At 42.9% G+C, this 14145-nt stretch overlaps 2 long non-coding RNA genes across 3 annotated transcripts in view; one reads left to right on the top strand and one right to left on the bottom strand.

Moving 5' to 3' along the window:
* Positions 1 to 2211: 2211 nt before the first annotated feature.
* LOC310757410 lies at positions 2212 to 7134 on the bottom strand. 2 transcript variants are annotated; one of them, XR_014545174.1, is made up of 3 exons: positions 6922 to 7134; positions 5283 to 5372; positions 2212 to 2341 (listed from the first exon to the last, which is right to left on the bottom strand). It is a non-coding gene; the product is annotated as an uncharacterized lncRNA (long non-coding RNA). The 2 variants fall into 2 exon arrangements; XR_014545175.1 differs by having other exon boundaries at positions 6856 to 6973.
* LOC310757347 overlaps positions 2337 to 14145 on the top strand; it is a 40622-nt gene continuing 28813 nt past the window's right edge. The window contains exons 1-3 of the long non-coding RNA XR_014545082.1: positions 2337 to 3509; positions 3907 to 5636; positions 13187 to 13322. This is a non-coding gene — a long non-coding RNA (uncharacterized lncRNA). The remainder of the gene's footprint in view (positions 3510 to 3906; positions 5637 to 13186; positions 13323 to 14145) is intronic.

Raw genomic sequence — 14145 nt, 5'->3', positions numbered from 1 at the left:
ACCACAATTCTTCCACATATAATATGATCTAAATTTAACACAAAATCAGAATGCCTTCAACCATACATGGCCAAAAGCTATCCTCCAGTTTCAATTTAGGAAAGCCAGGTATGTTTGCAGTTAGAAAATTTTGTGCATATTCTAGGGGCTGCTGCATACCCTGCAAATGTCCTGATTTTCCAGATCCAGAGTTATGAAAGCCATCCCAGCTTCTGATTTGAGCACAGAACGTTCCTATTTCCCCTGCCAGTGCTGCTGCCATGAAGCTTGGCAGCAGGATGAGCCGGTGCTTGTCCCGAGTGGTGGTGGCTGAGTGGGAGCATCCCATGGCCTCTCCATGGCCACTGCTGCTGACCTTCTTCCTTGGGCGGCTCGTAGTGGCTGCTGGAGAGCAGGCGAGGAAGAGGCCAGGTTGCCTCCACTGGGGCCCAGCCCCGGGTGAGGCGCTGGCTCTGAGGGGCAGGCAGAGGGTAGGGCAGCACTAGGTGGGAAGAAAGGAGGAACAGAGCAGAGCGCAAGGAGTTCTGACTTTTTTTTAAAAAAAATGCTTTGTGCATCTGCATCTAATCTTCCCCTTTTCTAATATTTATTTATTGGGGTGTGTTTTTTTCTTTTTGTAAATCTACCAAAGAATAAAATAAATTTGGGATTAAGGGGTTTTCTCAGAATGGTGGAGGGTGTGTGCTGTGTTCTGTTGATGAAGTCTGATAGGAAATGCTCTGTGGGATAGGAAATGCTCTGTGAGGGGGGGACACAGAAATGGGGGGTTGAGCGTGTAAGGACAAAAGAAGTAATTATAATTTAACAGGTTTCATGTTATTCTATTTTATTAAAGCAACTAGAAAAAAATATTATGATGGGAAGATCTCACACAGGTGAAGGGAAATAATAATAAAATAATATATGGGACAGCAAAGGATATAATAGATTCTTATAGAATAGTAATATATTGTTCAAAAGGGGAATATATATTGTAATATATAATGTATATAATGTAATGTATATAATGTATAATGTAATAATATAATGTAATATATTGTTCAAAAGGGGAAGTAAATATATTTTTAGTATGTTCATTATTGTAATAGTTATTATTTCTTATCGGTAGAATGCAATGTTATTTTAGGCTTCTTCGTTTTGCTGTCTGTATAATTTTCTTAAGCCAATAAAAAATAAAATAAAATAAAGAAATGGGGGGGTTTAGGAGGATCATCTGGGGGAAGTGAGAAATGTCCCTCTTTTCATCTGAGAAATGTTGGAGGATATGCTGCTGTTCCTGCTTGCCAACCCCACCTATGCCTTTGTCCTTTCCCTCCATCTAACCAAATCACCCCCCTTTACACCTCATCCACGCCCTCAACATATGCCACCTTGCTGCACACACATTTGATGGAGGCAGGAGGCGCTCCCCCTCTGTTAAACAGTTCGCCTGGGCCTGCCTGCTATTCCTCTTGCTGCAGTTGCCGTGGCGTCCTATTGGCCATGCAAATGGCAGAATGTGATGACACCTACATTTTTATGTATATAGCAAGACATACACACATGCATATGTAAATACAGCAAATCAAATTGGTTTAGGCTACAATCCTATACCGCTTATCTAGGAGCAAGCCCCAGTGAACTCAATGGGATTTGCTTCTGAGTTGACATGTATAGGATTATTCTTTAAATCTGCTATATTTAAACCACAATGGAGAAGAAGGGGAAAACTTCTGATTCTTAAGAATGGGAGTCTAATTTTAGCCAGGTCCATTGTGAGGTAAGTGTGTGCATGACTCAGAAATGATTGTGCGATGTTACATAACCCACTGTATGTGTTGTATTTCCTAAGCACACACTGCCAGAAAGGAAGATGGTGTTTTTGCATCCTCTTTCTTGCCCATAAGTATGCTGGAACGTTCATTTCAAGAAAGACCCTTTATGCCAGTCAAAATGTATTAAAAGAAAAAAATAATTAAAAATAGCAGTGGGTTAGTTATGTAATGTGATTAATTGCAGTAGTAGGGTGGAAAAAACCACCATAGGCCTTAAACATTCACATGCAAAGTCATGTGTAGGAGTGAGAGAAGAGGTTGAAATGCACAAATTATCTGTTTCATTACATACATTTCACGGGACATTGATTTATTCCTTGTATAATTTAATCAGCATATGGAGAAATTAGATAAGTCTATGTGATGCTAAAGCAAGCAGGAGAAACTAGTTCAAGACGCAAATAAAATCTATGGAACTTTGAAACTCAAGGCACTTTCTAAATGTTATAAAGTCCCTTTGCAGATGTCAGTAGCAAAATAACCTTCCTGCTCATCTTGTGCGTCCTGTGGTATTTGCATGCCTTACCCTGAAAAAAAAATGTGCATTTTTTTTTGTCTACTGCGCCCACATTTCTATAGAAACGGAAGGCTTGCTGTAATAACCTCTTAGAACATTTACAATCCAAGTAACAGAAATTCCGGGATTTTTCTTTGCAATGTGTTTATCAAAGAACTAAAGACACTCAGTGGAACTTTGTCTACGCAGAAATCTTATTTAATCCAATGGAAGTTTATTCCCAGGTAAATGGGGGATTGTTGCGCCAGTCTACATTGTTTCCTCTGTCATTGGCTGCCACAAAACAGTGAGTATTGATAAAAGACCAGAGCTGAAGGTGTGGAATGTCTAACAGCGCTGTGCCCAATTTTGTTATCCAGCAGTCTTGCAGAAGAATGTTACATCCTGGAAGCTTTACCAGGGCACATGGCAATGATAGCTTTTATCAATACGTCAATACTTCCGACAGTGCTTCTTGTCACTATGACATCCTTATATGACTTGTGGTGTGAGTGCTGTGCCACAACATCATCATCATCATCATCATCATCATCATCATCATCATTATTATTATTATTTTGTTCTGTTGTTGTAACTAGCCATACCATAAACCATTACTTGCCAAGCACTAGCTGCTAGAATCAGACCATAAAAAAGGTGCAGCAAAGTGTGTCAAGCTCAAGGGTAAATTTATAGAGATATCATTAAAGCTTCCCCTCAGCTACTTCTCTACAGAGCAGTTGCAGTTTCATAAATAATAGTGGTCTAATGAGACTTTGGTGAGATATTTTTCTTCCAATATTTTTCTAGTCTATGCTCAGCAAGGGTTATAGTTTAATTAAAGGATGTCAGAAGAAAAGGAAGCTGCCCCTGAGATAATCACTGCCTGTTGTTAGATAAGTACTGAGGTGAAGACAAGCAAAAAAGGGCTATCATGAAAACGATAAATTATGGAGGAGAGGGGATGGCAGATGGTTCAAAAATACAACTGACTTTTTTCCCTTTTAATTTATAAAGGATGCACCAGCACTGCTCTCTGAGTTGCCCTGTGCAGATGGTCTCCAAGTGGGAACGATCAGCTCCATGATGCTCTTGGGAAGGATGTTTACCTTTCAAACAAATGCCTCTAACACTCATTTCAACACTGAAGAATCTGTTACTCTTGCACAAGCTTTTAATACTGGTATCCTTTCCTTGTGGTATGACTTTTAATATTCTGATCAAGGTCTTAAAATGCTGTAAATTACCAAATGAGTCCATGTACATTTAATTATGAAAGGCCAACCAGTAACTAAATTTGCATGTGACATCTATTTGCATGCTAAATTTCGAATACAAAATTTAGGGTTTCAGAATTTTAATGACCATAAGTGTTCAAGTAAAAGGGAAGATAGAAGTGAAATAAAAATGTATGCAACACTGATAGCATCTTTATTATTCCTCCTCTGAGTTAAGCCTGTACACAAATTACCAAATCTCTCTCTCTCTTTACTGAAGCACTGTCAAGACATTTGAGTTGTAATTAAGCAGATATAGGATAAGGTTAATTCAAAATATCATCTATATTTAGTGGACAATTTATTTTATTGGTTTCAGGGATGCCAACACACAAAAAGGACTCTAAATATGTGCAGTTTCACAGCTTTGGTGTCTGAACTACCAACTCCAAGCCTAGCCTACCCCACAGAAACGTAGTGAAGATAAAAAGGGGAGAGGAGAAAACACTGTACACAGCCTCTGGGAGGAAAAATGAGACACAAATCAACAACAACAACCAGCCATCTAACCACGTGCAGTCCCCTTCCCATTTTGCCAATCTTGATAAACAAAAAAGTAGCATTGTGTTGAAGTACGGTCTATATGAATTTTTAACTTGTTACAACTATAAAGTGTTTGATGCTTTTATGGTTGTATTTGCTGAGTCATTTTTTATTTTTGTTTTATACTTCCTGTATAACAATAACCATAAATAACAGCCCAGTGATGGCAATCAGGTCAGTGGTGGCTGTGTGTGAGACATGAAAAATGGTGGTGGTGGCAACTTTCAAAGTCACAATTTCTTTTCAGTAGGAAGGAGGCCTCATTTACTTCTGAGTAAAACAATTGCCAGCCAATTGTTTTTTATACTGTAAAGGCAGCACACTTGGGGAATAAATGAAATAATGTGTACATGGAGGACTCTCATCTGTCCAGTGTCAAGCTAGGAGCAAAACAAACAGCTTCTCCTATTTTTTCTGCTGCTCTAGAGGCCCCCCTCCAGATGCTTTGATGCCTGCTGATGCTTTGGAAAGTTGCCTCCACATTTTGCTTCCTAACTTTCTTTGTACTGCCAATTTATTTACTTTCTTTTAAAAGGAAAGCTAAGAGCCTGGGCCCCAATCAATATGTACCCGCTGAACAAGCCTTGTGAGCAGCCCTGATTTGTTATATTATTAGCTGCCCTGTTAGATCAAGTTAGGTTAGGTCAAGTTAGAAATCTAAGCTACTGTGCAATAAAATCTTGGCAATGTTTCTGTGGACTCTGTCATACGGGTGGGGCAGTTTGTCCTAATTTTCCTAGTGTTGTATGGATTCATGAGCAAATACATTAATAAGTGTTGGTTATAGTTAGTTACAGTGCTTTTTTGCTAAAAAATGTTTAGGGGTACTCTCATTTTCCTACTCATATTAAAATACTGCCCCTCAATGAGGCCAAACTTAGATTCACAAAATGTTTAGGGGTATGCGTACCCCTGTGTCCCCCCAGAAAAAGCACTGGTTAGTTACAAGGCTCGCTGCTATTTCAGTTTCCTCTCAGTCATTCCCACTTCTTTCCTCAGTTAATTTCCATCTTACCAAGAAAACTTGACTAGGCAGGAAGTATATTATATAAACTGAGATGTGATCAGAAACATTGACACCAGCGATCCTGCAAAATATACATTGAAATTTATTGGTAGTTTAGGCTAACAGTGAATTTCTCTTAATCTTACCTCACAAAATATTAATTTCCAATAGAACATCCTGGTTCAGTAGTCTGTGACTTAAGTATAATACTTCAAATATTTTCTGGCTCCTCTTAGCTGAAACACCAAATATACTTTTTCCTTAGTGCACTGAACAAATTATCTTTAGAATATACTGCTGCCAGGGCAACACTCAATGCAAATCTATTGCTACATATCTTTGGTTGCAATTGTAGTCACCAGCACAAAATGATAAAATAATGAGCACTGTATGTTTTTCCTCCCCCAATAACCTTTTCCCAAAGGGGACAGGCTCCAAGCTGAAAGACCGAGTGCTTTATCGTGAGGGAGCCAGATTACTGCTGAGAAAAACAGTGTGAGGTGACTATAAATAACACATGTTTTGCAGCCAGCCAGAGCCACATTGTGGCTATTAATCTTTCTGTCAAACGGCCATCATTTGCCACCATGAAATTCAGACTATGTCTCCAATTACCCCCCTCCCATGGAGAAGTTGTCCCCCAGAGGGTTTCACATAAATATCTACTGGCAGTTGTGGGGGAGGGATCACTGCCGACAAGGAGATGTTTGCTTTTTCACATTTCTTTTTTCTGTGTCCTAATATTTTTTTAAACACACACCCCAATCAGTTAAGTAAAGGAAGCATTATTTGGCTTACTATGAGATACAGTCTGACAGTGCATCAGTTTGCAGGTATATGGGTCGAGATGCACGTGCGTTGTGTGTATGTGTCTTTGTCACATGGACATTCATCATTGCCTCAGGAACCTAAGAGTGGCCTTGCTGCATCAGACCAGATATGCCTCTAATCTACTTTCTATTTCCAACAGTAGCCAGCCAGATGCCCTTAGCCAGGCATAGGCAAACTCGGCCCTCCAGATGTTTTGGGACTACAACTCCCATGATCCCTAGCTAACAGGACCAGTGGACAGGGATGGTGGGAATTGTAGTCCCAAAACATCTGGAGTGCCGAATTTGCCTATGCCTGTCCTTAGCTATTAGCAAGGAGTTAAATTTGCCTGGTGGTGGGAAAAGGAGGACAGGGCTCTTGCATTTTCAACAGTTGCACAAAGGAGGGGTTTTCAGCAAGTGTTGCTTGTGGGAGAGGAATTAGGGAAAGGCCATTGTCTTCATGCTCTGCTTTTGCCAAGAGGCCAGATTCAAAAGAAGATGTTGCTACTGTACCACAGCTGTCGGGAAGAATTTCAGCAGGTGCAATCTGCACATCCCTTGCATTCTGGAGCTGAGATGTGTACAGTATATCCAAACTTCAGGTTCCATATGTTCTTATATACCAACAAAATTAATCAGAAAGGGTAGCCCAAAGAGGAGGCGCGGACTATGAAAACGCATTCTGTGAAGATTCAGCGCATCCTTGTTTAGGCTGCTAGAACCTTTTTCCGAAACACATTACAAGTCATCTTTCATTATGACTTTTGTTTGTCTGCTTGTTTAATTGGCTCAGACTGTTGTAAACTGCATGATATTGTTCCTTCAGCTTGTAAGCCACCTTCTGCGCAGCAATACAGAAAGGCGGTATACCGTACAAATTGAAAGTGAAATGAAAGAAGCGTCGCACCTCTCATTGCTATTATTCATAATAATGATAACGATTAAAAAAAAAGGTTTGCCTTGACAACCCTACTACACATTGTAACATATGGGAGGCACGGGTTGAAATTCTACGACGTGGGGGGGGGGAGTGGAGATCCGTCCCGACCCTTATCGTGTGGTAAACGTCTTTTTATATATTTTTATTGCCAACAGGAGACACAGCACAGATACGCAGGTAACGAAGCGGCCAGTGGGCGGGGCGTTGAGAGGAGCGAGCGAGGGAGAAGGGAGCGCGGCTTCTCATTGGCTCCGAGTCGCTCGCAGGAGTCCTCGGGCCAGCAGCCCCTCCCTTAACCGTCCCTCCCGTGCGCTCCCCTCCTCCCTGCGGCCGTTGGTGCCTACCGCCAGCGTGTGGAGCCGCGTGAGGGGGGCGGGGCCGCGGCGCGCGAGCCCACGAGGAGGAGAACGTGCTCGGGGCGTGCCCAGGGCGCGCTTCCTCCCCTCCCTCTCGGCCTAGCTGGCCTCAGCCAGCCTAGCCTAGCAACGGCCTCGAGGGCTGAGGCGGTTGCATGACCGCCTCGTGCTTCCTCCTCCTAAACCCCCGTCCAGGTCCCGCCCTCACTCGGGTGCTGTCTCTGTGTGTGTTGTATGTGGCCGTGGTCGAAGCTCTGCTGCTCACGGGGCAAGGCGGGGTCCTTGTGGGGCTGACGCGGACTCCCGAGGAGGGCGTCGGGAGGGAGAGGCTGCCTCGGCGGCTGCTTTCTCCTTTCCTTTAAGGGCCAAAGCTGCACGTTAGGACGGTGCGGAAAACCCGCGTGGGGTGCCTCACTGTGTAAAGTCTGTGCTTGCGCGCGCCTGACAAATCTGCCTCATGGCCTTTCCCTCGTCAAAATGATCTCCCCACCTCCAGTCTCCGTTGTTGTGTTCCCTGGCTGAGGGGAAAAACGAAGGCACCTTGTTCTTCTTCTTCCTTTCTTCCATCCCCTCGCCGACAGAAACCGGGGCAGGAAAACGCTTCATGAAAATGATGTGCCAAATAGGGAGGGAAAGCACTGCGTACCGGCGGCATTTTAAGCTGCTTCCAACCCCCGCCCCCGGTAGGTCCATTTTTCCTGTACTGTATTGCAAGGAAGCACTGGTCCCTGTTTGTGTTTTGCAGACGCTTCTCTGAATTCATTCCTTTTATAAACGTGGTTGTGTCAGAACGCCCTCTTGCCACGCTGGCCCTTTGCACCGTCTCCTTTGAAGGTTGTTGCTCCACGTTTTCCCCTCCGGATTTCTGCGGGTGCCTTATTGACCTGCCCTCCCTCCCATGCGTGTCTGGCTGCCGGGCCTGTCTGTGTCTCCCCGGGTTTGGCGCACCCTGTGGCGGTTCTTTCCAGAGCCCTTTCCCTTTTTCTTTCCCAGGGTTTCCTGCTCCGTTTTCGCCCACAGCCGAATTGGCGCTGTCTCGCCTGTCATCCTTTCCAGACCGCGCAGGGAATTTTCCAAGCCTGTACTTCCCCCCCCCTTTTTAGGGGGGCAGTGCTATTTTTCCCGGAAGATAGGTGCTGGAACTCACCATGAACACCTACCTTGTTCTCTTATAATGACAGCATGAAAAATAACAGCATGGGGGGCAGTTTATGCAAAGAAATCAACTGCAACTCTTATCTGGACAAAGATAGCCTTGCAACAGTAATCCATACCCAGATAGATTACTGTAATGCATTGTCGTGCATGGAATGCACCTTTTGAAAATGGTCTGTAAACTCCAGCTTGTGCAAAAAACACTTAGTGATATGATCATATCATGCTGGTACTTTGCTATTAGCACTGGCTTCCAGTTTATTGTTGGGACCAATTCAAAGTGGTTTTTTTTAACCTAGTACAGGTACCAGTTTACCTGAAGGATTACATATCCTACTTCAACCCCCAATTCTTCACAGAATGCCTCTGCCAAGCGAAATGTGCTGGGTAGCTTGTAGAACCCAGCAGTCATGGAATGCACTTTCTGGAGAGGCTGGAACCTATGCTCTGGATTTTTTGTTTGTTTGTTTGTTTGTGTCCTTGAATATATTTTCTCAGGCCTTTTAACTTTAACATTTTTTATGGCTCCATGAGATTTTGGGATAAGAGATTTTGTTAAAAAGGTTTGTAGTCAACCAATCTTTACTCAGAGTAGACCCATTGAAATGAATGGCCATGGCTAATGGCCCGTCCTTTTATTGACAGCCACCTAGAGAAAAAATTGTTATTGTCATTTTTGTATTGTATTGGATGGCAATACAAATACAGCAAATAAACAACTATTATGCAGAACTATACTCATTTGGCTATCATGGTAAGACTTGCTCTCTATTCATTTCTTTAATCCTATTTAAAGTAATATGCGCCTGCAGCCATCACCTGTTGCTTTTGTCTGCTAGTCAAATTTTATTAGATAACTTTTAGTGGAGTAAGTCTGTTGCAAGGAGTTCTAGCGTTAAGGGTTATAGAGGGGGCAAAGCCTATCTTCCTCTATACTGTGCATCATTTTATAAACCTTTATTGTGTTCCTCTGCCCTTAGTAATATTTAAAATACATAAACTGACCCCCTTCAACTTTCCTTGTAGGGAAGGCACTTCAGTCCCTTCATATTTCTTAGTTGCTTCTTTTCTTGCTGTACAGTGCTCTTTTTGAGATGGGTCAACTACATACACTATTCCAGAAGTGACTGCAACATAGAAGTATTATAATACTGGCAATTTTATTTACAGTCTTTTGTCTTAAAATTCCTACATTGGAATTTGCCGCCTTTATTGCCACAGAACATGTGAATTGGCATTTTCATTGGGATATCATGAGAACAATATCACTTCACTGGTTAGTCAAAGCACATCAGTCTATATGTGAATGCAAGGCTTTGTTGTTTTTGCTGCAAAAGACTAATACATCTATTCCTCTGGAAATTGATATGAGAATTTATAAAATGTTGCCTCAAAGTGCATCAATTTATACTTGTATTGGACATCATTTGCCATTTTGTTGCCCATTCATCCAGTTTGGAGAGGTATTTTCTGGAATTTTTTACTGTCTGAGGAATAACTGGGACAGGTGATGGGTAGGTTTGGGGGATTCTCTGGTCCTGAATGGGGTACCTGTACCCCTAAAGGACCAGGCGCGCAGCCTGAGAGTCATTTTGAACTCACAGCTGTCCATGAGCGTACAGGTCAATTTTGTTTCAAGGGCAACTGTAGACCCTACCTGCTTATGACCTGTTTTGTCAGAGTGGTACATGCTCTGGTTATCTCCCGCTTGGTCTACTGCAGTGCATTCTACCTTTGAAGATGACTTGGAAACTACAACTAATGCAGAATGTGGCTACCAGACTGGTGACTGGGAGTAGCTGCTGGGACCATATAAAACCTATCTTAAAAGATCTACATTGGCTTCCAGAACATTTACAAGCACAATTCAAAGTGTTGGTGCTGACCTTTAAAGCCCTAAATGGCTTTGGCCCTGTATACCTGAAGGAGTGTTTCCACCCCCATTGTTCAGCCTAGACACTGAGCTTCAGCTCTGAGGACCTTCTGATGGTTCCCTCATTGCGAGAATATGGGAATATGAGTTATGGGATCCAGGCAGAGGGCCTTCTCAGTAGTAGTGCCTGCCGTGTGGAATGTTCTCCCATCAGATGTCAAAGACATAAACAGCCCTGTATAGGGAAGTTTTTAATGTTTGATGTCTTACTGTGTTTGTGTTTTAATTTGTTGGAAGCTGCCCAGAGTGGTGGGGCAACCTGGTTGGATGGGTGGCATATAAATAATAAAGTATTACTATTACTTATAAAATTGTGTGTTTAAAAGTAGGTTAATTAATAGTTAAATTTAGAACAAGAAAAAGGAGCAGGTTTTTATTATTGGATTACCGTATAGTCTTACTGGAGTTTGATATTTTTCTTTTGAGGCTTAAAAAATATGTTTATTAAGAACACATCTAGCTGTTAAACAAAGGAGAACAGCATTTAATTGACCCAAAGTCAGAGACGTTACCTCATTATCATGAGGTCAGTTATAGTTGGCCTTGACTGAGAAACCAGGATGTGGCAAATAACACATTAGTTTGAGGGTGGGCTTCATTTTGATAGGCACTGTTCTTATGAGGCATGCATTCATATGAGGTGGCCAGACATGGTATTTTTGTCCCATGCTAATGGCCTATCCAGCTAGCTCTGCTGAGCTGACTTAGCTTGCTAGCATAATTTCCAGGGGGGTTCTGTTGTTTGGCAAAATTTAATCAAACCTTGATTAATTCAAACTTTTACTAATTTATGGGGAATTATATGATACCCAATGAGAATTCTGTTTTGAGCATTAGACTTTTTATTGAAGACTCTATTAGAACAAAAAGATAAAGCTAGGTATTGCCTTTTGTGTAATGGGATCAGCAATCCCTTTGGCTCTTGTGAGAGCATCCAGGGGCCATAGGAAGCATCAGATCTCCCTCTATGAAAGTGGAGCGGGTGTCACTGGAGATATCAGAGATTGAGATCTGTGTCAGATTCCCTTCTTCCAGCCCTAGACCTACCACTGTTGGAATGGTAAAGCTGAAAAGGGATATCTGGAGGTAGGTTAGAGGTGTGCCAAAGGAGAACTGTGTGGAAGCCTTGGATCCAACACCTTCCAAAAACTCCAAACTCAGAGAGGGAACTGTGGCAGCCCTGGAGTTGGTATAGTTCAGTCCCATTTATTTCCCTCCCATTGAAGGAGAAAAAATAGAAAAGGATATAGGAGCGCATAAGCAATTCTCCACCCTTATTTCCTCCATGTCAGCTAGGGCCTGACACAGTGCTGGATATGGCTGATGCCCTGCCATCAGCCTCCATCCCCTGCCTTAGGATTGCACACTTAGGGGATTTTAAATTCCTTGAAGACCGGCTCAAATTTTTTTTGGGATGCACTCCTAAGCAACGCTTAATTGGAACTAGCTTCACTGACTGCATTTGGGCTTACCACAGCGTAGATATGGTTCGAATCATGTCATAAGTGGGAAATAAAATGCATGCCAAAGGCATTTCTGGCTTGCACTATACATTATTTGTGCAAAACATAGAATGGACGAGCTTAAACAATCTAACTCATAGGAATGTAAGAGAAAATGAAACTCCTGTTGTACATCTAATTAGATTTATGTCTGTTTTGCTGGGCATATTAAGTATTTTAAAATCTGTGAACTGACATTTAGCTGCTTAAATTATAATATATGAAGTTGCAAACAAGAAATGCCTCATGCACACAATCTGTGAATAAAAGAAGTGATGTATGGAGCTACTGGGTGGAATTCATCTGATGAGTCCCCGTCAACAGAAGTGTCAGGAGCTGGAGTCAAGAGAAGTTCAGCAATGAGAAGACACTGGTGTCAGTGAAGTTAACTCTTTAGTCAAAGAAACCAAAACAGTGCAGGCCTAGTGATCAGAGCAACTCTTCCCAGAAGGTCTTGCCACAATGAGTCAGTTGCAAGGACTGAAGGTCCCCGCCTTCCCCCGTTCTTTACCCAGCAGCATAAGGCTCTGTCGCCTTGTCTCTCATTGCTTTGGCCTCTTCATTTCTCTGCATGTTCTGGGAGACCAGTGAGGAGGGGAGGTGGTCACAGTAGGATGGGGAGCCTCCCTGGATTCTTCCGCAACCTGCTTCATCTCTGTCTCCTGGCCCCCCTCCTCTCCTGCCACGACTTGTCCTCTGCCACAGCCTCTTCTGCACACTAAACCCTGTTGCCTCATCAGCGTCCGACACCACCTCCTCCCAGTCTTCTCCCTCTGCATCCAGCCAAACCTTGCACAAGGACTTCCACTAGGGCAGTGGGGTTTCCCCCTCTCTTTACCCTGTGGCACCCCAAATTGATACGGGGGAGGTTGGGTAGGAGAACCCTCAGAACATTGTGCTAGGGGAGGGGGATAATTCCATCAGGGAAGCTGATCTCATAGAATTGTAGAGTTGGAAGGGATCCCAATGGCCATCTTGTCTAATGCCGTACAATGCAGGAATCTCAACTACAGCACCCATGGCAGATGGCCATCCAACCTCTGCTTAAAAACCTCCAATAAATGAATGAATGAATGAATGAATGAATGAATGAATAAATAAATAAATGTTTGCACTGATGGAGCAATCAGAGGAGTGTGATGTTGAATTCCTCCCACTATCTTTTTAGAACAAACACATTCTCAAAATAATCATTGCAAGTAGGACTAGTGAATTACTAATTTTCTAAAAACAAATGAGCAGTGGAATTGGGCAGAACCTTTAAAATATTCTTAAGTACAATCTTCAGCTATAGACTGTGGGTGTGGACCATGTTTTGATAATTTTGTCTGCACCTCTGGTTTTCTGTCTAGATTGGCAATACAAAGACATCCACAATTCACTTCACCAGCTCACAAGAACATCTGCTTCCAACTCTGGTGAACAGAACACTCAAGACCATACAGATTCCTGCTCCAGAGGTTTCATTTCCACTGCATTTTTTAATAGGTAAGAAACAGCAGGAGACTTTTATGAGTAACAGCAGAGAATGTTTCTTACCTTTCCCTTATCTCATATTAATGAGAGATAACCTGCCTCTCAAGCTCTCTGTGCATGCCTGAGGACTTGAGGGGGCAGTGGTAGGTAGCTGACTAGTACGCTGAGCCAACATTTTGAGACCCTGGGATATACAGATACCTGAAAGTTTCCCTTCAGTGGAGGGTGGAAGAGTGATTTTAATCAGGGCTAAATAACAGTAAGGTAAAGGGAAAGGTCCAGTCATGGCTGACTCTGGGGTTGTGGCGCTCATCTCGCTTTATTGGCCGAGGGAGCCAGCGTACAACTTCCGGGTCATGTGGCCAGCATGACTAAGCCGCTTCTGGCGAACTAGAGCAGCGCACAGAAACGCCGTTTACCTTCCCGCCGGAGCGGTACCTATTTATCTACTTGCACTTTGACTTCAAACTGCTAGGTTGGCAGGAGCAGGGACCGAGCAACAGGAGCTCACCCTGTCGCAGGGATTCAAACCACCAACCTTCTGATCAGCAAGTCCTAGGCTCTGTGGTTTAGACCACAGCGTCACCCGCGTCTAATAAAAAGCAGATCACTAAAATATAGAGAGAAACAATGAAACGTTTAAAAAGAGCCAGGATATATATGTGTGTGTGTGTGTGTGTGCGCGCGCATCAGTCATATAAAAAAGATCACTGGAAAGGTATTCAAGCAATGATGGGATATCAATAAAGAAGGAGCTGGTCTAACATCCCTGGGTGAAGAGTTCCATGTAGTGGACTCCACAGCAGATAAGGTTCACTCATAAGGACCACCCTTC

This window comes from Podarcis filfolensis (assembly GCF_964270895.1).
Source record: "Podarcis filfolensis genome assembly, chromosome: 2".
Classification (NCBI taxonomy): Eukaryota; Metazoa; Chordata; class Lepidosauria; order Squamata; family Lacertidae; genus Podarcis; species Podarcis filfolensis.
Note: the sequence above shows the minus strand (reverse complement) of the source record. Positions and strands in the feature narration are given on the sequence as shown.